Source organism: Tachypleus tridentatus, chromosome 10, assembly GCF_004210375.1.
Source record: "Tachypleus tridentatus isolate NWPU-2018 chromosome 10, ASM421037v1, whole genome shotgun sequence".
In the NCBI taxonomy this organism is placed as follows: domain Eukaryota; kingdom Metazoa; phylum Arthropoda; class Merostomata; order Xiphosura; family Limulidae; genus Tachypleus; species Tachypleus tridentatus.
Window position 1 is genome coordinate 26,907,867 of NC_134834.1, and position 24,648 is coordinate 26,932,514.

The 24,648-nt window shown below is 32.6% G+C and overlaps 1 pseudogene across 1 annotated transcript in view; it reads right to left on the minus strand.

Annotated features, from left to right (window-relative positions):
• Positions 1–10,914: 10,914 nt before the first annotated feature.
• LOC143228919 (muscle calcium channel subunit alpha-1-like) overlaps positions 10,915–24,648 on the minus strand; it is a 182,366-nt pseudogene continuing 168,632 nt past the window's right edge. The window contains exons 38-46 of the transcript XR_013015494.1: positions 23,382–23,484; positions 23,016–23,117; positions 22,235–22,353; positions 21,599–21,709; positions 20,827–21,062; positions 17,155–17,478; positions 15,749–16,122; positions 14,916–15,001; positions 10,915–14,447 (exon numbers count right to left, since the gene is read on the minus strand). The product of XR_013015494.1 is annotated as a muscle calcium channel subunit alpha-1-like (transcript). The remainder of the gene's footprint in view (positions 14,448–14,915; positions 15,002–15,748; positions 16,123–17,154; positions 17,479–20,826; positions 21,063–21,598; positions 21,710–22,234; positions 22,354–23,015; positions 23,118–23,381; positions 23,485–24,648) is intronic.

A 24,648-nucleotide genomic window follows, 5' to 3' on the forward strand; every position in this document is an offset into this window, starting at 1 on the left:
ATAGCCAATTGTTTAGCTTTGTGCTTAATAACAATATAATAACAATTATCGAATTATACTGTTGTAATTATTATTATGCTTTTATTGTATTCTAAGTTTTAGTTCACTTTTATGATAAAAATTCATTAGATTACTCGTAAAGAGATCTTTTGAGACAATTATAAGTTTAGTGATCCTGTAGTTTGATCTTTACCAAAAAGATCACTCATGTATATGAAAATAATTAAGTTTTGGTCCCCTGGAACACGCTATCTAAGCGCCTCATTCTAGTCTATTTGTGAATATATTGTATATTCCATCTTCAATTGCTGTTACTATATTGCTTAATAGCAGTGATAGTTTTACTGTAGTTTTAAAACTTCTGCATTTTAAAATGATTCTTCCATCTATAACTTATGTTATTATAGTTATAGTTGCGCGTCCCCCTTGGGAGTGGGAGATTACCCCCCAGTTTGCTTGCCATGGTTCTGTTATAGAAAAGTTTTCTATTGGTTTACGAAATTCCTGACTCCTTCCTTAAGGTCAAATTAAACAGCTGGAGATTAGGACCAATAATGTATTAGATTTGCATACAATGTTTTAAAAGTTGCAGAACTATCCATCTTTAATATTCAAACATATTTTATTTATATTTGATATGCCTTTAGCCCCCTATTAACGAATTATCAAACTTTAATTCAAATAGACGGTAACCTGTAAATTATATACCAACATATAATATATTGTATGTATAGTTTTTGTACATTTATATAATAAATATTTTTGAAGATCATGATGGTCAAATAACAAAATACGTGGGATAAGCTGTCTTCATGTATCTCTAGCTTAAGCTGAATTTCGTTGAGTCCCACGCTGACAGAGCTGCAAGTCTCTAGATTTACAACGCTAAAATCACTTATTCGATTCCCCTCAATGAGCACAGCAGGTAGCCCGATATGGCTTTGCTGTAAGAAACATACACACGTTTCGTCGAATTTTCAATAACCAGATAAAACATGCACTATAATTGTCCTACATACCAACCGAGTTACTAGCACCCACTGATGGACATTTAAGGAACTATCGTACAACTATTTCTCACAATCGACTAAAGGAGCTCCCGTGTAATGTTCAGATGGATACAGAGGTTCTTTGTTTTCCAAGCTGCATCTGTTGTGCTTGATTTTAAAGTATTGTGAGAGAAATGTTGCGAAAAATAAACAGAACTAAAATACAAACGTTGTTTCTTGAGAGGCTATTCGTTATACTTTGTTTTTTTTTAAAAAAACTTATTAATTATTGTACTTGTTTATAAAGATTGTACCACCACCTAGTGGCATTTTGAGAGGCCTCCTACTGCTTACTTTTGACATGATTAATAACTACACCTGTAAAGTGAAACTTAACAACAAAAAACAGTTTATAAACTAATAGTAAGACAAAAAGTTCTCATATGTTCTACCATCAGGTTCCTAGGGCTTCTGCGAACTTCTGTCGCCCTATCAATAACATACAGTACTATTTATCTTGGCAACATTATAACTGAATACCTAGTAAATTATTAAGTTACTTTCTCTCATTCACTTTCAGCACATTCAATTAGCTCAGTATAACAAAGTTTGATGAACCAATAATAAGATACAAATTTTCATTATTTTACACATTTAGGGAGAATCTGACAAGGCCTATTTGTCAGTGTGGTGGACTGTGGACAGATTGTCCAAGGTTTGTGTTACAATAGCATTGAATGTTATCTGCACTTTTAGCAGTAGGAGCATTATAAGAGTGATAGCTAACCACCCCTTTATTGATTCAAAGGACAAACTTCTTGTGGTATGAGGTACAACTTACTGATTGTTTGTTTGTTTTTGGATTTCGCGCAAACTACACGAGGGCTATCTGCGCTAGCCGTTACTAATTTAGTAGCATAAGACTTGAATGAAGGCAGCTAGACATCACCATCCACCGCCAGCTCTTGGACTACTGTTTTACCAACGAATAGTGGGATTAACAGGACATTTTAACGCCCCCACTGCTGAAAGGGTGAGCATGTTTGATGTGACGGGGATTCGAACCCGTTACCCTCAGATTACGAGTCGAACGCCTTAACTCACCTGGCCATGCTGGGCCTGTCCATGTTAGATATGTGATGGTCTTGACGTAGTTTCACTACGTTATGTACGTGATAGACATCACAGAAATCGACTGTGTTATATGTGCTCAATTTAACAACATATGCAGTTTTATTTTACTTATTCAACTAATATGTGTATTACATTTAAAAATACCTGTTTACCTGACACTAGGCTAATCTTTCAATAAATACAGCATATTTCTCCGTACACATAAATTTGAAATCCCTACTGTTTTACAATAAGCGTTTATTATGACATGACTTTACTTGAAACAAATAGGTCAAGATCAGTGTTAAAAACCTGTGTTATTCAGTTATTTACATTAGCTGAGGATTTGTTTTAGAAGTTCGCACAAAGCTACACGAGAGCTATCTGCGCTAGCCGTCCCTAATTTTGCAGTATTGTACTAGAGGGAAAGCAGCTAATCATCAACACTCACCGCCCACTCGTAGGCTACTCTTGTACCAACAAATAGTGGGATTGACCGTAATTTATAATGCTCCCATGGCTGAAAAGACGAGCACGTTTTGTGCGACGGGGATTCAAACCCGCAACCCTCAGATTACGAGTCGAGTGCTTTAACCACTTAGCCATGCCGGGCCTAACTGAGGGTACCTGTTAAAAAAGCAAAAATGGTATAAAGAATAATGTTTCGCTTCTTTTTTTTCTTTTGTTGGTCCTGCATGACCAGGTGGTTAGAGCTCTCTATTCGCAATCTGAGGGTCGTGGGTTCGAATTTCTATCACACCAAACATGCTTGCCCTTTCAGCGGTGAGAGCGTTATTATGTGATGGTCAATTCCACTATTAGTTGATAAAAGAGTATCCCAAGAATTGACGGCGGATATTGATAACTAGCTCCCTTCCTTTTTTTCTTACACTGCAAAATTATGGAAGGCTAACGCAAATAACCTCATGTAGCTTTGCGCGGAATTCAAAACACACAAACAAGCTTTTGCACGGAGACACCTAGTGATGGAGCTAGTGTAACTTTTCAGGCAGACGAACTTATATTTATGAACGACAACAGACACTTAGAGAAACTGCCGGCTTAATTTGCCTTCGAATCGAAATATAATATATTTTGTAGTCGAAAGGAATTCCTAAAGGCACATCTAAGACGTATTTAAGGATAAGCCTGAATACATCGTTGCAGACCCTAATAAACAATTTACTACTTGGATATGAAATGTGTTAGTTACCGAAAGCATATCAATTGCGTGAGATGGATAAATATTATTAGCTTTATTTTCGTAAATAATTGTAATAGAAAACATTTCTTTTCAAGAATCTAACTAGTGTTTGGTTGAACTCAAATTATTTTGCTCGGAGTCGTTTTAGGGGTATGTGAAACGTGGATTAATTTTGTTAACTACTTTAATACAATATCAATTAGCTTTGCGCAAAAATAAACTTCCTTTTGTTAATAAATTGATATAATCTCATAAATGCTGACTGCATACCCTGCTTTGTGGAATGTAATAACTGACTCTTTTAACTGATTAAATACTAGTGTCTAAATTCAACGCTAAACGTGGAAATGTGCCTTATTTCAGGACATTTTTATCTCTCTTCTTGGTCGAAAACATTAAGACAAAGTAGTTCTTGTACGTCGTTGGATAGTTTTCAGTTACCATACAAAAAAGTACAGTAATCTATCCAGCCAACTGTCATTAACAGCAACCTTAAGCCTACAATTAAAATAGAAATGTGCTCCATTTCAGGATGTAAGTGTTCTTTTGTTGTTGTTGCTTTTTTTTTTGTCTCCCTTCTCTGGCAAAAAATCCTAAAAAAACAACCCGTGCGTATTGTCGGACAGTTTACAGTTACCACGCAAAAAATTGCTGTAATCGAGCCACATGACATATGCTAACACACACACACACACACATTATGGGTAATCTTTATATTAATATATGGAGGTGGATTCAGTGCCAATAACTTTAGTATATTTGCTGAGTATGTGACAAATATTTATGTTTTATGTAAAATAAACTTCGATAGAATTAGTGGCATCAAGAAGCACTTGATATTAAACTAAAAAACACAGGAAACAGTGTCCTTCTGAATTACACATCTTCATAACTTTTACTTTGTGAGGTATTCTCTCCACTAAATTCACATGACCACTGCTATTACGTTTAGAATCATAGCAGAAGACGATACTAAAGAAATGGAAAGTTTCAGTTCTTAATAACTAGCGATCTTTGAGCGTTAAAAGTTTAATAAATTTTTGATAAATGTACATAATTGCTCTTAACCATACAGTACCTGAAGATGATCTACTCTGGACTGAAATGTTGCAATTTTAATGGCTTTAAAAAAAACGTTTCCATTCTAAATCTCTGCATGATATTCAATTTAATCTATATCTAATATCAAAGAGCAGTAAGAATCTTTAATATTTTTATTCGCGCGTGGTAAAGCATAACATTGTTCTTTGTTCAGAGATATCAGTTTATGTTACGATGAAAGTAAACTTTGCCATACCCAACAATAAAATATTAACTTTACATGTGGAGTCTATTATGTAATTAGTAAATAATTTATTCAGTAGTCTTACTGAATGTCTCGTAACGATATTTTATAACAGTGAACATTTGCTTCTCAGACACAAACAAAATTAATGAAATAATCAAATATTTAATTGTGATTATTAAGTTTCCAAATACTTCCAAACCCAACACACTTTAAAACCTCACCATACACAGTTAAAGTATGTTTTTCGCAAGTGTAAACCATCAACTCTAAACCTTGTTTTTTCAAGACAGTTGTTTGTTTTCTGAAAACCAATTTTCTTGTCTTAAATGTTTCTTCGAATTTTACCATCAATGAAAATCCTAACTCTTCACTGTCATGAAACATGCTATACATACATACATATATATATACACACACACACACACATTTACACATACGCACGGTTTCTTTCTTGTTTGCTTTTGTTTCATTGTTTGGAGTTAAGTACAAAGCTACATAATGGAACAATTTGATTTCTGCCACCACGGGCATCGAAACCCGGTTTCTAGCGGTGCGAGTCCGCCGTCATACAACTGTGCCACGTGGTGGTTATTTTTGTCTGGTAAAATTAGAATATTGACCCCCACTGAGTTTCGCAGTGCAAAAGTCTATAAATAGCATTTCAAATGTTTGATTGTTACTTGTACGGCAAATTGTTACTTATCTGCTCTATTTTGATTTTCTATGTCTCTGATAAAATTTTGTTCCACATCCTGCTAAATAAAGATAATCTAATACCTGATAATTTCTTTATAACTTGCCTCTATGCAACATACATTTTAAATTTATATGTTGTATACAATAATTTGTATAATATTCAAAACCGTATTTAGACGAGATCGTGCCCACTTGACAATATTCAATACCAGTTGTTTTAGTTCCCAGGACAACTGACAGTATGGTTTGAAAATGAAAAATGAACTTTAAGAAAGTAGACGTTTCCTTCAGGTGTCTTCTCTTTGGATCAAGAAAACGACCATGATAGTTATACAGCTATATAGTTGAAAAATGTATATAGCTTCAGTTAGTTCACATCTGTTCATCAAAACACAAGTTCTACGACTGCTTTAGCTATCGGTATTGCAAATCCTACAATATACCTCATACATAGATAAGATTTCAATTAAATTATCCCAGTATAATATACTATTTATTTGGTTAGAATAAAAACAAACATATTTAGGTTTTGGCAAAAACAATAAATTTAAGAACAACTATTTATAGTGTAGTAATATATCACGTCATCCCTTAAGTATTGTCCAGAAAAAGAGAAAGGATTTCAAATGCTTTTAATGTTATTTAATCAATAATGTATGTTCCATTATTATTAATTACTTCCTACCAACGATTCACAAGCTTCTGAATGTCACTTCTATAAAATTATTGGGGTTTGGAGGAAAAGAACGTAGAGAGGGTAGTTTTGACATCTTCATGTGTTCCAAGCTCTTTTCCATCAAGATAGCTCTGCAAACTTTGGAATAGATTGTAATCAGATGGGGCAAGGTCTGGAGAATAAGCAGGATGTGAAAGTTTTTTCCCAGTCTTGTTCTTCAATTTTTGCAGATGTGATCCTTGCTGTATGTGGCTGTGCATTATCCTGGTGTAACACACTTTTACGACTGATCAAAGCAGGCCTTTTTTCTTTCAGTGCAACATTCAAGCGCTCTAACTGTTGGCAAAAGAAGGCTCATGTAATCGTTACATTGAGTAGCAGCAACTCAAAGTGGATCACAACAAACGTTTAACAAGAGTTTCCTAGGGTGGAGGTCCATTTTGGGCTGTGTTTTAGTCAGTTAAGTGCCAAAGACAATGACTCAGTGCAAGTAAACATATATATAATATATCCATTTTTTATCTCCAGTCACTAACATGTCTCAATAAGGTGAATTACGTTCTTTCATTAAGAGGTTCCTGACCATAAACACCTGGAATGTTTCGAGTAATTTCTGCTGCAGTATTGCATGTTTTAATCTCATAAAGCATTATATGCCAAATGTGCTCCTCAGACACATCCATCTTCATAAGGGTTTATTTGATTAATGATCTGAAACAGTGGAGTTGGGTTAGTTTCTTTTATTTGTCTGAACATTTTTATACACGTCCTACTACATATTTTAGTCATAAAAGCTTTTACAAAGACAGAAATAATGATGCACTTTCTGTAGTAAATCGATGGACATTACTTATGGGATGACCTGATACTTTTCCCCTGAGGTGTTTTGCCTTAAATAAAATATATATCACTTTTGGAATGTTTATAATACAGATCTAGACCTATGAACCCCAAAATACCGAGTTGTTAGAGAACTACAAACTTTTCACTAAAACTTTACATTCTATGTGTAATAATGGACGCCATATATGATGCAGATTTTAGTATATTTTCATCAAATGTTAATAAAAGTTCCATCAACATCTTATACTGGTTTGATTTGTTTTGAATTTCGCCAGCTTGAGACTTAAGTTTAGTCTTTGCGCGTCTGCAATGATTGGCACGTCTTTATAACCTTAAGAAATCCGATCAACGAAAATGTAATAAGTACATATAGAAAATGCATAAAAACCTTAATAACTAGTATAGAAACTCTGCAGATATATTCATGGAATATTTAAGGTTTGGTTTGAATTTCGCGCAAAATAACACGAGGGCTATTTGCGCTAACCGTCCCTAGTTTAGCAGTGAAAGAATAGAGGATTGTTTTGTTCGTTTTTAGAATTTCGCACAAAGCTACTCGAGGGCTATCTGTGCTAGCCGTCCCTAATTTAGCAGTGTAAGACTTGAGGGGAGGCAGCTAATCATCACCACCAAGCGCCAACTCTTGGGCTACTCTTTTACCAACGAATAGTGGGATTGACCGTAACATTATAACACCCCACAGCTGAAAGGGCGAGCATATTTGGTGCGACAGGGATTCGAACCCGCGACCTTCGGATTACGATTCGAGCGCCTTAACCATCTCGCCATGCCGGGCCGCTATTTCAGGATATGAAAAGTTTTTCCCTTTTGTGAACAATGCAAAAGTGACCAACCATAAAAACTGCAGAACACAAAATGTGATATCACAAACTTGCATGTATATTCGCATGGGCCCAACAAACCTTCGTGCCAATTTGATGATGATCCATAAACATGGCAATAAATAATTGTAAAAAAAAATGCAAAATTGAAAAATCGTATGTACTCCGCATCATCATACAATAATGGAGCTTATGCTTATGTGATAACAGAAAAAAAAAATTATTACGCGATGTGAAACCATCAACTTCATGAAATGTAGATTTGCAATATTGGTCACGACTTTTCCATTTCATCTCCATTTCCCGTCGTTGATAGCTTAAATTTTCTCCATTTGAATATTATTAATGTTGTAATTTAAATGTTCGCTAAATGGAGATACGGGTTTGTAAGATAGGCCTAAAATACAAAACAAAATTCTAAAAACCATCATTACAAAATAATGGAAATCTTGCTTATATGTATGATACCAGAAAAAACGGTTTTTTTTTGTGATGTGCCAACCCCCAACTTCGCGAAATTTTTATCGTGTGTACATGTAGATTTGCAACAGGGGTCAGAATTTTTCTGTTTCATCTCCCTCTCCCATCACAGAGAACTTTATTAATTCTCCAATCTAATGTACAGAAATTTAGGCAGCTGAATTTGCTATGCGTAGTGGAGCAAAAAAAAGGTGAAGAGAATACATACGGATTTGACGTTTACAGTTATAAAGTGATGAATAGCGTTCGAAACAGTTCTGTAATCAGTTTTTCAAGTATCTACTGATAATTCAAGCGAAAACCTGTCATTTGTGACCAGAAATTGGGAAAACTTGGAAAAATGTTTTCGAAGCGGTGTTATTTGTTTACAAACATGCAAGGTGCATATATGACGTCATGAATACCGTCACACGCGAATCTAATTGTTTTTCAAGTATTACATAGTTTCAAAGCGATGAATAGCGTCTTTACCATTAATTAGCACGCTGCTCACCAATAGCTAATTAAATGTCTTTTGTCTTTGTACAAAAACAAATCAAACAAATTACTGTACAAAGCTGCAAATCGCTCATAGCCACCATGCACTGTCATCTCTACCAACTGCTTGCACCCCAAGTGAGCACTGGTGCCACAGGCTAGGGTACATAACGAACCTCCATACCAATTTTGGTGAAGATTCATCCACACCCTGCAAAGTAGTTACATCGACATACAACAAACAGTGCTGTTATATCTATATGGATTTTCATGCATACTATAAGTGTAAATACTACAAAATACCCTTTCTTCATGTTGAATTAGTGTATCGCTTCACACAGGGAAGAAGCTAAGAAACTTAGTAGAACAGACTTACAAGTGCAACTGTCTGACATCCGCATGGAAATTGTTATATTAACTTTCTACTAGGCGGTAACTTTACAAATGATTTTTTTTCCAATCTGAAAGTAAATTTGCTAAATATTAAAAGCAGTACAGTATCAACACTTCGACCACCTAGGCCAGACCACACACAGATGCTTTATTGGCCACCAAATTTGTAAAACTAGCAGAGAGTTATTATTATTCCCAAAAATTATGTGGGCCTAGAGCTCTACTAAGCCTTAATTAAAGTAAAAATCTCAGTTACTTTTAAGTATACAACAAAAAAAAATTGAATTTATCATTAAGGCTTCATTTAGTATGGAGAAGAAATGGAATACTGATGCCAATTTTTAGAATATCTGGTTGAAATTTAAACTATCAGGAACGTCTGTTCGTGCTATAACTTCCTTTTCTCATAAAAGCTGATCTGTGATACATAGGTGATACCGTTAAGTTTCAGTTTTGTATTCAAATGAAACAAGGTAAAAGTTGTTGTATTTTCTATGTGGAATTTTGCTTGTAAGAAGGCTACAGTTTTAAAACCTCTAAAATTTAAATATTAAATGTTTATCCTTTTTGGTGTCTTGAATTTTTTGTAAGATTCTTCCGATAACTGTATTATTTATATTGCTTTCTTGACGAATGAAAGAGAGGGTTGGTGTTAGATACAAAAGACAGTTTAGTATAGGTAGTATTATAAATTTATTTATTTTGTGTTTGTAATTCTTTGATATCGAAGCTATTGAACATTATGTTTGCAGTCCAGTTATGTCGAGGTTATTGAGATTTCTAGAAGGCTTAAGAGATAAACGTATAAACACATGCGACCATACGAATGCATATAGAGTAAAAAGTAGTCAGGTAAAAGAGAAGTTCGGTCAGAGAAAAGTTAAAAACATAAAGTTAACCGTCATGTTAATGAATGGCTGAACGGATGATATGTTAAAGTGAGATTAACAGTTAAAAAACACAAGAATAATAATTTGACTCATCAAAGGATATCCTAAACAAATTAAACCTACCTGTGTGGACTTTCACAAAAGGCGGGCCCCCCGCTAGTACACCGGTAAAGTCTACGGATTTACAACACTAAAATCAGGGGTTCGATTCCCCTCGGTGGGCTCAGCAGATAGCTCGATGTGGCTTTGCTATAAGGAAACAAAAACACACAACACACAAAAGGCAGGCAATTAGCGAAGTACGAAGAGTGGATGATTATTGGAACTACAAAAGCAGATGATTAATGGAAGTTCAGAATATAACTGAAGTAACTTGCAGTATAAGTGAATTATACGTGGATACTACTGTGATAGAAATAGAGAAAAATATTTCGGCTTGTCAAATGAGTTGAATTGGCCTAAGTGGTCTTTTAACAAAAGAGAGCTGTATAATGTTTAAGATATACAACTATTATCTGCTTAGTGTAAAGAACTTTGTACTTACATTTAACTTGTTTCAGATACATATATTATTTTGAAAACAAGTTGTTAGTTTTTGGATTTCGCGCAAAGCTACACGAGAGCTATTTAGAAGTGTAAGACTAGAGAGAAGGCAGCTAGTTATCACCACCCACCGCCATCTCTTGGGCTATTCTTTTACCAAAGAATAGTGGGATTGATAGTGACATTATAACGCCCCCACGGCTGAGAGGGCGAGCATGTTTGATGCGACCGGGATTCGAACCCACGACCCTCGGATTACGAGTCGAACGCCTTAACCAGCCTGCCCATGCCGGGCCTTGAAAACAAATGAAATGTACACTGTTCGTTTATTATCATATTTATCGCCAACAAGTTCCAGACACCTACTGCAGCAGAATCCTTAATCCAACACATCCATATACTTACATAACTATATATACACACACACACACATAAAAATAATGAGAGACACACGTATTTATATTTCATATAAATAACAGCTTTATATAAACAGATCTTGTAGCATTTCTCTTTCTTTATACAAGTTTACAACACAGTCTTTTAAAAAAAACATATACAATCTATTTATGGAGTGTTTCTTCTGAAGGTCTTAAAACTACGAACCACATGATACGTTAAACAAATATTTTTTTATCTTTACAGAATATTTTTTTTTTCATTTGGGAATGTATCAAATCCATGCAAATAGAGAAAAGTTATTTATTTGAGGCATCATCGGAAATGATTTGATAAATTATAATTATGGGGTCACTGACCATTACATAAGCAAACATCTAAATGTTTATGGCTAAGGAACAATGAAAAGTTGTTAACCTTTACAACCAACTACATCAGGCTTGAACTCTTATCTTAAGCACTAATGGAGATGTTGTTGTTGTTGTTGCTGTTGTTGTTTTTATCAATAACTACAAGGAATACATTTAAAAACCATTTTCCATAACAAGGAGTAATTACAATTATGGCCAAGTCTCTTTAGAAAACACTGTTTATTCTTAAGCACAAAGCTAAACACATGGGCTATCTGTGCTCTGCCCACCATGTTTATAAAAACCTCATTTTCAGCATTATAAGTCCTCAAACTTACTGCTGAGCCACTAGAGGGCCAAACACTATTTAGAAAAAAAAAAACACTTGTGAAAAGGAAATCTCCGAGATACTACCTGCAAATTTCATGCACTGTTTGCATGTCACTAAACATTGTCCAAGCACAAGAAACTATGGAACTTTCATATATCTCAATAAAGTGTTTTTTCAGCCATTAGATTTGAAGCCACATCAGTAATGGAGCTCCATCAAACCTCAAAAACGTTTTCACTAATTGAAGAGTCTTTAAATTTACCCCACACAGTTGCTTATCCATATTTCTAACCTAGTTAAACAGAGTCCTAAGAAAGCAATTAAATAAATTTTCACTTTCTTCATATAAAAAAAAATGCTTTGAAATATATGACAAATATTTTAGTCAAAAGGCTTGCTTCGTCAGCCTTTTCATGTTTGTTTATAGCACAAACAAACATGCGATTTTTTTCTTAATCTTGATTCTATGAACACGATAATTATTCCAGTGGTTTACTCGAAATATTTCAAAAATTAACAATGGTGTAGATTGCAGCTTACCTGTCAAACGTTTTATAAAATCATTTTTCCCAAACATCCCAATAGATTTGTGTTCAATTGTATAGCTGAGTTGAGATAACACAACTGTGCCAGTACAAAATTATAAAGACTTTAGCTTAATGTGTTCAATCTTCTGACCAATGCATGAAAAACTAATTAATTTACTCTCATTAGTAACTTTAATCTACCAGTTAACTAACAAACAGTTTTAGCTTAAAAACAATGCATTCTCATTGTCATCTGTTATTGTTGTAATATTTTATTCTTAATGCCTTAAAATAAAAAAAATTCAAACAATGTAAAAATTGTTCAAAAGTTACTTAAATTAAAGCCTAGATCAAAGTGATTTGACCAATAGACATTACAGAAGATGCTTATAAGTTTGGATAAAGGGAATTTTTACTATACATTTACTCATACCTTTTGTGAGATTCAAATAGAACAATATGAAGTGTTTATGTTTCCATTTCAAATGATTAGGGGTTTTAGAACAATCAATGAGAAATTTTCTTTCCTACTCTCTAATATTTGACCTAAATAAATATAAATTTATTCTAACACAATTCTACAATGATGATTGTTGATATTTTAAAAGTACATCAAACATGAGAATAAAAGAATGACATGAAATGCTTACCTAATCACATGAAAATTATAGCATTGCTGTGAAACAACCATGACAGACTATGTAAACCCTTTCTTCCCAGAATTACAAACACAATACAATTATCAGTAAATAAAACAAATCTGCTACTATTAAATGATGGACTGTTTTGTTTAGGATCAACTGTTCTAACAACTAGATACAAACTAGGGTCATGAATTACCATCCAAAGTTTGAGATACAACTGTAAGACACATTTTAAATATTCTATCTTTGGGAATAACTTACAATAAACTATTTTAAGAGGGAACTATCCATGAACAATAGCTTAAAATAAATTCCTCCAAGTTACCTAACCTTCAAGTTCAAATTTGTTTCTTTTGTCAAAATAGTTTTTTTTTAAAACCTAATAAGAACAGCAAATGCTTATGAAATGTTTCAAACTGATATGTTTATGATAACTTTATAATAATTATAATTTAAGCTAAACATTTATAATATGATAGTGATGTTTATAGTACAATGTATATGATAAATATTACCCTATTAAATGTCTCTTTTCTCTCCATATTTTAAGACAGTAACGATTTTCTTCCAATGATGTGTCTTTACTTTTAATATTGTGGTCGCTAAATATCCACCTTCTTTTACTGATGTATCTTTATTCTTACTATTCAAGACATTTAGTACTATTTTGTCTGTTATTAAATCTTCTCTGTTCTTAATATTCTAAAACATACTAACCAATCACAAGCTTACATTAAAACTGCTCAAAAACTACGTGATCCGTTTTCGTTTTTTTTCCCACTGGCAAATGTTTTATTGGATTTTGTCTTTAATAATAATATTACAATTTTACTACCTTACATTTTGAACAACACCATTAAGAAAGTTTTTTTCAAGATTTGACTATTAATGTTCTTAGAGAACATCAGTTACAAAATATTAAAAACCTCTTTCAGACAAAAAGGTAACCAGTTGTTGGCAGTTCTTTACTTGAAATAGCATAATGTCTGTGCAAGAACTTCTCTGCAACAACATATTGCACAATCACAAGTAAGAAAATGTCCAGAGAGTATGAAAAACAGTTGTGACCAAAGGAGACTGGGTTACTGCTTACTATAGGAACACTACATCCAGTAGTGAGATTTCATCAAAAATACATAAATTGTGAACCGGGATGTGGGAAGGCACTGGAAATTATTAACGTTTATAGCACCATAGTAAGAGTTATGGAGAGAGAGAGAACACAGATAAGCCAAACTTGATGAAACAATGTATAAGCACATAAATAACATTCAACATCATACAATACAAAACTGATCTCGCATGGCAGGAAGCACCAGTGCCAATTCTCAAATCCAGGTAGAGATCTCCAGGTCCAGACTTAGTAATTTTCACCCTAAAGCTACAAATGCTATAATGTCATATTATCATACTTTCTACTTTTATCGTGTCTCCTTGCAGAGGTGATTTTATCAGATGGCTCTGCCTCATCTTGATAAACATAAGCATTCATGTCCAAAGCCAAGCCTAAGTCTTCAACTTCTGTGCCCTTGGTTACATCACTACAGTCACCTCTCTGTAAATTTCCCAGAAGATCATACTCTGAATGATTCTTAGAGCAGTACAAAACACCACAAGCAGAATCTGGCTCTGCCTGTAGAAGGAGTTGATGGGCAGCTCTGTCCATTTCTTCTTCAGTCATGTCGATAGCTTCAGCTATCTCTTGCTGAGTAGTCCTCACAAAGTCTGGGTCACAGTACTTACCCAAACCTTGTTCGTGCAAAACCTAAACAAATTAACATATAATGCTTCATTATCAGAACATACAAGCTGGTATGTTTCATTTGAAATAAAATATATAAATATTTACCAGTTAATATGATGAAGTAATGGTTTGACAGAAACACAAGTCTCAGTAATATCAGGAAAAACTGTTCTTTGGCATGTTATATATAGTTTTCTTTTGTGTATCAATTCTAGTTTCATGGAACATCACAGATTTAATCATTTTAAGTTATCTATGTTGTCCTTTAACTGTACATCCTATTTAGAAACCTAGTAGTACCAATAAAATAATAAAAAAAGGTTTGATTACAAAATGATAATATTACATGCAATTTATCGGGTTATTTTCAGCTCATTAAATACGCATGGTACTGACTGAAAATTATAAACAAATAAAATCATTAATTGTTATTAAAATTTAAATGATTTAGATCTTCTACATAACAATTATCTATGAAATAATGCTTACCCTGACTACAAGGTTTTCTGCACTTCCTTTGACTTCCACAGAGCTATTTGTATCATATGCCTTCCTCACAGTACTGGGTTGATAACCTATTTAAAAATCATTAACAATATTCAAAAACTATCCAGAAGAACAGTAATAAAAACAAAACTTCCAACAATCATGTGCTTGAATGATAAACTTCATTACAGAAATAAAATATGTGATCTAGTAATACATATGAAACTTGCAAGCTACCATAACCTAAAGTGATTTGTATTGTCAAAGCTGTTCCATTGATAAAGTAGGAACTTTCTTAGTACACTATAATTATTATTTAATGAGTGATCATATATGAATTACTGACAAACACTTAAGAAGGTAACAAATGATCTAACACTCCTGTGATTTTCTTTTTAGTTACTTTTTGTACTCGGAATAATAACCTACATTAGTAAATGTATACAAGATTGTGAGTACCAGAGCTACTTACAGACAGTTTAATAACCTACATTAGTAAATGTACACAAGATTGTGAGTACCAGCGCTATTTACAGACAGTTTAATAACCTACATTAGTAAATGTACACAAGATGTAGCGCACAAGATTTGAGTAAGCTATTTACAGACATTGTAAGTACATGTACACAAGATTGTGAGCACCGCGCTACTTACAGACAGTTTCTTGCAAACACTCTTTCATACCAAAACAATACAAATGTGAAGTACAGATAAAATAAGTCTGACAAATTTTCATGTATAAATATACGATGCTCTTTCAATGCAAGTTATTTTACAAAAGATGTACTTATGTATATGGATAACTATTTGTAAACAATACAAAAAGGCAAAATTACCACGACAGGCAGATTTGCGAGTTAAAAAGTTGTAAGGTTTTCCATCTTCACAATGCCCTTTATCACTGTGTTGATCAGACAAGCGGCGTATGTCACCACCAGAGGCAAGTTCTGCCACTGCCCTAGCAGGAAATTGAGCAAGCCGAAGAGAAGCAGCCACATAATTTAAGGAGCTTTTGTTATAGTATCCATCCTGCTTCTGATGTTCGTCAGGTCCAGAGTTGGTGCTAATAGGTTGTTCATAACTGTCCTGCTTGCTCAGACAGGCCAGACGGAAACTACCACCCCTACCTGTACCCCTTCTAAGGAGTTTTCGTGGGGGAGGGGTAGGAGGTTTCGGACCTAACTGCTCATCAGAGTCCTCTACAGAAGAACTAGTAATAAGACAGAACACACATAGGTTAGTTTAATTACACTGGGAAGACAACAAAGTTTATATAGGTCTTGTTTTTAGTATAGCACATATGGAAGTAAAATATAAAAGTCTGCTATGTTATGAAACTAAAATACCTTATATATACACACACACACACACACACACAAACAATTGTAAAACACAAACAATAATTAACACATACACACAGACTTTCTTCTGATTCATGTAATTTTAAAACTGTGGTACTTTTTTTTTACATTTTTTTAATGTAATGTTTTCAGAATCCTAAATTTCAAAATATGTACAGAATAATAAAGGCTATAAAACTGCTTGATTTTAATTCAGGTTGTCAGAAATCTACATGTTTCAAGAACAGAGGTAACTACACTTCCATAACTTAAAACCAGCAAGTTACTTTTATGCATTATATTTCTTGTAATATTTATGACAAATAAATGTCATTCATACTGTGCATCATATTCATAGCCTTTTTCTATTAAAATATTCTGCATGTAAGTGATATTTGAAACCATCGGTACTCAGTGAAACTCCACAATTACAGAACTGAGGAAAAAAACAAACAAAGACAGTTGTACATTTCACAATATTTGTAAAACATACAGTTGTCTGTTTTTCATCAATTTTTAGATATATAGTATCATCACTAATCTTTTCACAAATGTCTACTAATTATTAAGCTAGCAAAACATACTTATAAAGAAACTCGATTGTAAGTGCTGCATATTTTCAAGCTTCATTGGCTATATAAACTCTATGCCAAATATATAGTATCTATACAAGAATAAGATAAATTTCCATGATTACCTTGTTCAATTTGCTTAATCAGTTTCTATTTTCATTGCTTACTTATCTTTAAAACTTTTAAAAAGTTAATAAAATATATTAATTCACATCTCTCATTATATCACTGATATTTTCTACAAAATTAAAACCTAATACATTTCAATAAAGAAAATAATGATTATAATAAAAAATGTATTTAAGGTTTCACTGATTAAAAAAAACTTACTCAGCTGCAAAGGAAGGTCTTATGGTCGGCATCATGAGATTAGGAAAGGAATCAGCACTTTCTGCACTTGAGCAACTGAGACTTGTTATTACAGTAGAAGGGTGGCGGGGCTGCTGGCGACGTGTGGACTGGGATGGTGGGGTTTGAATAGAGTATCTGTAAGTTGGATCTCCATCCACACTTGGATCATAGGTACTGCAAATTTCGATGGATGAGGAAATGAGTGGGTGACATACTGGATATTCGGGAGAGTCAAAAACACTCGTACTCGACAATGGCGATTCAGCAGGATAAGTGTTACTAGCTTCAGTTACACAATAGGAGCTAGAGATAGGAATCAAAGAGATTAAACTTTGATAATGTAAGACTGTAAACCATGACTCACTAGAAATCAAGTTGGCAAAAGTACTTGCTTATACAATATAAAGGCCACTAAGTTTATGTAACCACACAGAAATTTCAGTGCCTTTAAGCAAGTATGTATTGTTAATGCGCTTAGAAGAATAAAAACATTTCAAACTTTATGCTGTCAAAGAGTGAACATGCTGTCCCTGTGAAGGACAAAGTATAAATGAAATCTCACTCTTTCAGTTAAAACTTGAAAAAGTGTTCCATTTGAAACTAAATTATTATAGAAATGTAGACGAACATACTACTGTCTGTACCTTTATTTTTCTAATCATTTCAGAAAATCTACAAAGTACAAAGACACAGCAAATGTGCTCGCCAGTTATTCTGAGTGTTTGTTGAAGTCACACAAAAAGTTGTATGGTATACTCACCTATTACAGTTTTTTAGTTTGATATAATAGCTATTAATATCAACATTAGAACCTCTTTTATGCTAATAGAATATCTGAGTACATGGTTTCTCTATGGAAATGCTAACACCTATGTTTCAGTGTCTTACGTTACTTGTTTTATATTTAATATCAGATAAAGTAACTTGGTAAAAAAAAATCAACCTACACATACACATGAGCACACATTACCCCCACAGGAGAAAACTGTATAGCAAGTAAATTACAATTGATTCAAGTTGTATACATTATTACTTCAAAGATAGTAAGTCTAAAATTTTTGGCTACCACATAGTGTAAAAAAAGCCCACTTGACAAGGGTGATGAGAAAAACCATTATTTCAGTATGGTAGTTTTAACATATTATTAACCTGTTGAGTGCCATAGACAAGATAACTCGTCCAAGCCGATCGGTAACACAGTGCCACGGATGAGTAAATTCGTTCTCAATAATACATAACTTCAACGCTAGATGTCAGCACCATACATGAATTTGACCTAGTTACAAATTGTTTCACTTTCGATCCAAAATGGCGTCACGAAAAACGTTACAAAATGAAGAAGCATTAGAGTTGTATTGTAGCAGCTGAAACACTTGGCAGTCAACAGGTTAAAAAAGAAAAATACTGATGAACCTGATATCAGCATTGGAGTGTAATTCAATTTTATTCTCTAAGAAGAATGTAATGAACTCCAAAAACAAACTATATATGATGTTGATGCTAGAAAATTCTTTAAATTTAAAGTGTTATATATAAGTGGTACAAAAACAGAGCGAAATATTCAATCAAATAATTAACATCAAAGTCAAAACAAACTTAACAATTTATGTAACATGACAGAATATAATCCATGGGTTTTACCAATAAAACTTTAGTTGCCAGAAAGAATATGAATTCAAACACTTTTACAATTGCATTTTTATAGTTCCATAAATTTTGAATCTTGAAGTAAGTAATAAATGTAACAGTGAAAAACACAAATCAAAATTTTGAAAGCTGTTAACAGTTCAAAATGTTTGTAAATGTGGGGACAATAAAGTCTGATAAACCAAGTTCAAAACAATAAATAACAAATGATACAAAAAAATCCTAATATTTGAAATCTAAAATTGTACAATAAGCTGGTACAGTTTTCACAAAGATCGGTAAAAAATCTTAAGTTTAAGCCATGTTTAAACAATTGTTAGAAATTCAACAGAATAGGATATGAAATCAGCAGAGAGAGAAAAAAAAAAACCTTCATCCAATAAACAGTTAAAGCTTGCAACTAATTTAGCCAGTAAAGAAAGACTAGAAGTCAGTTATGGTAAAGTGAGAAGATTACAGATATCAAAATAAACTTGATAGCTAAGTGCATTGCTTTTTTATTAAACACAAAGCTACACAATGGGCTATCTATTTTCTGTCCACCACAGGTATTGGAACCTATTTCCAGTAGGATAAGTCTACAGACGTGCCACTGTTGGGCAATAACTAACCGTTGTTTGATATTAAGTACAAAGCGACACAACTGGCCATCTATACTTTGCCTACCATGGGTATCAAAACCCACTTTCTAGAGTATACATCTGCAGACATACCATTGTGCCACTGGAAGGCAATAACTTGATGTTTTAACATTAGAAACATTTGTTTAAAAAATATTTACAAGATAATGGAGACTACATCTGAATTTGATTAAGTAGTTTCATTTTTTTGCCTATTTTAAAGATCTTTATATTTAATACCTAAGAAATATGAATTATTTCTAGTACCAAACACATAAAGTATGTTTTCTCAACATACTAGGAAACTCTGAAGACAATTTAACCAATTATTGATATAAACATTAGATTTTATTAATGCATAATTTTCTACTACTGTGGTATTTCAGGTGAAACTGAATTATTTTAGAGCAGTGAGATAGGCTTTCAAAACAACAAGTGTTTCAATTAGATATTTATTAAAAATAATTCTAAATTTTCTGATATTCACTGAGTTAGTGTAAGAAAGAGATCAGACAATGTAAAACACATAATGAAAACAAATCTTTATTTACACTCAAGAAAAGAATGAAAATGACATTTATCAGATGAAAAACAGTACCAACCTTATATAGTTGTCTATATAAACTCTAACAAATTATAAAGAGGTTTATAGGAACTAGTTAACAATACAAGTTAGACTCAAAAGGTTTTATTATGAACAGAAAAAATCATACATAACTTATCAAAGTGAAGGCTCAAGAGAAACAGAACTAAGACATCATAACATTATATATCAATTCCTATTAATACCATATTCTATGCTGGTCAAACTATTGAAATATAAAAGGTTTCAACATTAAGATATCATGTAATCTGTCATTAGAGAACACTACTATTAACATCCTTGCATAAAATGCAGCATTACAAACATATCCCCATGGACAAATAAGATATTATTTTCAGAAAATGACAAAGGAAGAACAGTAGTTAGAAATAACTCAACTTAAGAACTTTCTTGAACATGAGTTATGGGAAAACTATGCACACACAAACACCCAGGATAACTGATAAAAATAATATTACATTAAAATATTAATGAAGAAAATGCATGATATCCTTATGTATTGTAATATTATGATGAGTTTACACCACCTGTGCTTTGAATTTTCAGGTAACAGTTCAATTAGAAAACAAATAAAAGATATATTTAGTACAAATTGTAAGATAAACATTTTTGTGAAAACGTCTTTATTAACAGCAAGAAAATGAAGTTAATAAATTAAATTTTAGTTAAAAACAAAAAAAAAGAGTTTAACTTCAATCATCACCATGCAAAATTTCAGTTTAATTTTGTGTTCTGGGTTAAAGGTTACATACTACATAAAGCTACACTAAACCTACTTACTTTGCTTTGGTCACTGTTTGTCCTGTATTAAGAGATGAGTGGTCACCCATACTGGACTTAGCCAATCCATCTTTGGATAGACTGATATGATTCAAAACTAAGTACTGTTTTGAGTTTGGTATGTAAGGCTCCATTGGTAAAACCTTAGTAAGAGAGTTTATTGAATTGCCACGTGTTCTGTCATGTTGCTTTCTGCTTTCTGAAGACCACATGTTTCCAAAAAATGGATGGTTTCTCTGTAATGGTTAATTTAAGTATTAATTGTTCACCCAATAATACTTTGCCTGTAATAAGTTATAGTCACCTCTTTTTTAGACAAGCAATCTATAGAGAAGGTTTAGAATTGGTGGCAGATTGAGGTTTAATGACAGAAAGCAGCAGAGCTATCTGCACTATGGTTAGAATAAAACCCTAAATAAAAAAATTGGCGAAATAAATTTTATATAAAAGAATCATTTAAGAATATTTGCATTCAAATTTATACTGGGAACTAAAAACAAAGAGAGATTATATATTTTCATCTTTATAGCACAAGTTTTTCAACAGGATAGTTCTAATAACAACACAAACAGGAAGACTTTTATATTTTAAAATACTAGAAAAATATTCAAAGATATAAATGCAAAATTTATTATTTCGAACAAAACATAACAGAAAGGACTAAACATATCATTAAAATGTCTACAAGAAATGAATACCATTGAACTTGTCTGGCTTTAAACACAAAATGGGAATTTTCAAAGTAATTCTTGAAATTCTTTAATCACCTTACCCGATGTAATGGTTCAGAGTCCCAAGTATTTTCAAACTCATCTGCATCCAAGTTTCCAGATATAGCTCGTCGGATTTCAGGTCCCACTTCGTGCAGTGTACGCAAGCCAGCCTAGAAAAGATGACCAATATTTAAACAATTTAATTTTAATTATATATTATTTGTTTGTTTAAAGTACAAAGCTACATAACGGACTATATTCAACATAGATATTGAAACCTGGCTTCTAGCATTGTAAGTCTACAGACATACTGCTGTGCCACTAGATATTGATATACATAACAATTATTTTACTCTTTGTCATATTAATAATGTATTCTAAATATAACAAGAAATTTAATTATTTTTCATTACAAAACTACACAGTGGTCTATTTCCATTGTTTCAACCAGGAGTTTCAAACCTTGATTTCAGCATTATAGCCATTAAGCTTACCATTAAGACACAAGGGAACATATAACATATTTTAAATATAAAATAAGAAAATTTAAAAGGTATTCCACTGGCTTTATACATCTACAAATAATTTTGAACAATATGCTTAAATGTTTCATTTTTATAGATATTTAACTTCAAATACACAAGAAATTTCTGTTAACAGTTTTTATTAAATTAATTGTACATTTTCACACGTACTTTTAAAGCATCATCAGAGCTTCCAGGAGCTCGCTCCTCTTTCTTCTTCTTGAAACGTCTGAAGTAATCTTGGATCAAGAACGTGGCGTAAAATTTTCCTACAGTAACATCATCTTCCACTATATTTAGTAGAACGAATTAAAAGAATTCACTATTAAAAATACATTCAGTCAACTCCTCATGTCATCACGTGTACGTCATTAATTTAAAATAACATGAGGAATGAATACATGCCATAACAAGATTTTTGATACTCAAATCTGACAGAATTTTAATAGTTCAATCATTTCTTTACCAAAATGACTGTATGTCAAGGACTCAAAACATATGATTTATATTGAACGTTTTCATCCAGGATTTCTACTAAGGGTATAATAAATCTCAATTCTAAGAAAATTTTCAATGTATGTTAATTTCAGTCCAACTGTTCAGTAAGATAAATTTACTCTTGTTAGTAATTATTCCTCTTTACTTGCTCCTGCAAAAACTTTAATTTAAAAATGCTTTCATAGGTCAGTAAGAAGCCCTACTAAAGGCACACTGATTCTTATTTTCAATGATGTATTTTTACATTGCAATACTGCAGAGTTTCTGTAATTAGTTTGTTCAACTTATAATTTAAATAAAACTGTCAGTCATCCTCCTACAATACTAACCTCTACTGGTAAAGAAGACTTCTTAAAATATTAATGAGCAAATAATTGAAGAAAGAAGTTCAGTAATTACAATAACTAAATCAAAACTTAAACAAAAGTTAAAATAAGCATCAACTGTTACAGACCTCCAGCTGGTGGTACAACTTGGTCCAACAGGTTAGGACTGGTCCTCTTCCAGATCTTCTTTATAACTGTCCTCAGCTCCTCATTTGCTTCGTCCATGTTTCCTATAAAATTAATCACTAACTGTCTCTGAAGTTTCTTTTAAGCACGACTTACAACAACAACGTTAAGAAACCTTATAGTATTATATTCAACTTGTGATTATTTGAATTAAACTCAACTCTACAAAAGTTATTTTAAATATAAAAGATAATGATAGTTTTCTTATTAACAAGGTTTTACAAAGAAATGTAAAAACTACTAAAACCTAAAGCTCCTATAGGAATTATTTTAACATTCTGCATCTAAAATAACTTCAATCATTTTACCATCTGTTTTGATATGCAAAGAGGTTCGAACAACAGCAAATAATGTAGCATTAAACATTACAGTTCCATCAGTGTTCAGGGGCATGTTCATGGATACAAGTCTCTGTAACAAGGAGAAACACATTTTTACAATTTATAAGTAATACTATTCATATTTAATGAACAATATATTACAAATATATTTTTTAAACACACCATTCAGTAATCCATAATATTTGTATGACTAAATATGCTTCTATATTGATAGTATAAACTGTAAAGGTATAATATTATAAACTTTTACCTAATTTCTATCTGTTGCAGTTGAAAATGTATTTACATGTCCATAGACAACAATACACAGTACAATCAAATAAAGAATGACGAAGAGAGAATATCCCACATAATATATTAAGAAACTTCTATATGAAACACTACCTACTAAGAACACAGAGGAAAGAAGAAGCTTTACAAATAATATGAAAAACGACTCGCAGATTTCTTGTCTAATTTTAAATAACTACTGCATAATTAAGAGACTGACACTAATTATCAACAGGAAAGTAGAATTACTGCTTTAGTTTGAATTTCACGCAAAGCTACGAGGTCTATCTGCACTAGCCGTCCTTAATTTAGCAGTAGAAAACTAGAGAGAAGGCAGCTAGTCATCACCACCCACTGTCAACTCTTGGGCTACTCTTTTAGCAACAAATAATGAGATTAACTGTCACATTATAACACCCTCCATAGCCAAAATGGTAAGCGTATTTAGAGAGATGGAGATTCAAGCCCGAAATCCACAGATTGCAAGATGAGTGCCCACACCACCTGGTCATGCCAGGCCACAAGTATTGAGTGGTTACATTTGTACTAAAATACATGTAACTGCAGTTAGTTTTGAGAAAAGTGAGGAAACAGTGAGTTAATAGTTAGAACAAACTAATATAAAAACTGTCGTTTTCCCATACACAACTCAGGTTTCTGGTGAACTCTAATAAAAAAAAATATATCATATAAAATGTCTGAATATTCTGATTACACAAAAATATTATGTTAATAAAATAGCCATACTTTTATTTTGTAAAGAAAAAAAGAAATTTTATACCTATTAAACTAATCTATATGTCCCTATGCAGGAAGTTTAAAATGGGTTCTACTTTGAGAGATCAAAAGCACAATCAGCATGCTAATGTTATGAGTCTGGGTATGTGCCCCCTCACCCAGACAATTTGTAAAAAAAAAAAAAAAATAGGCACTATGAGATTAAATTTGGAAATAATTTTGCATT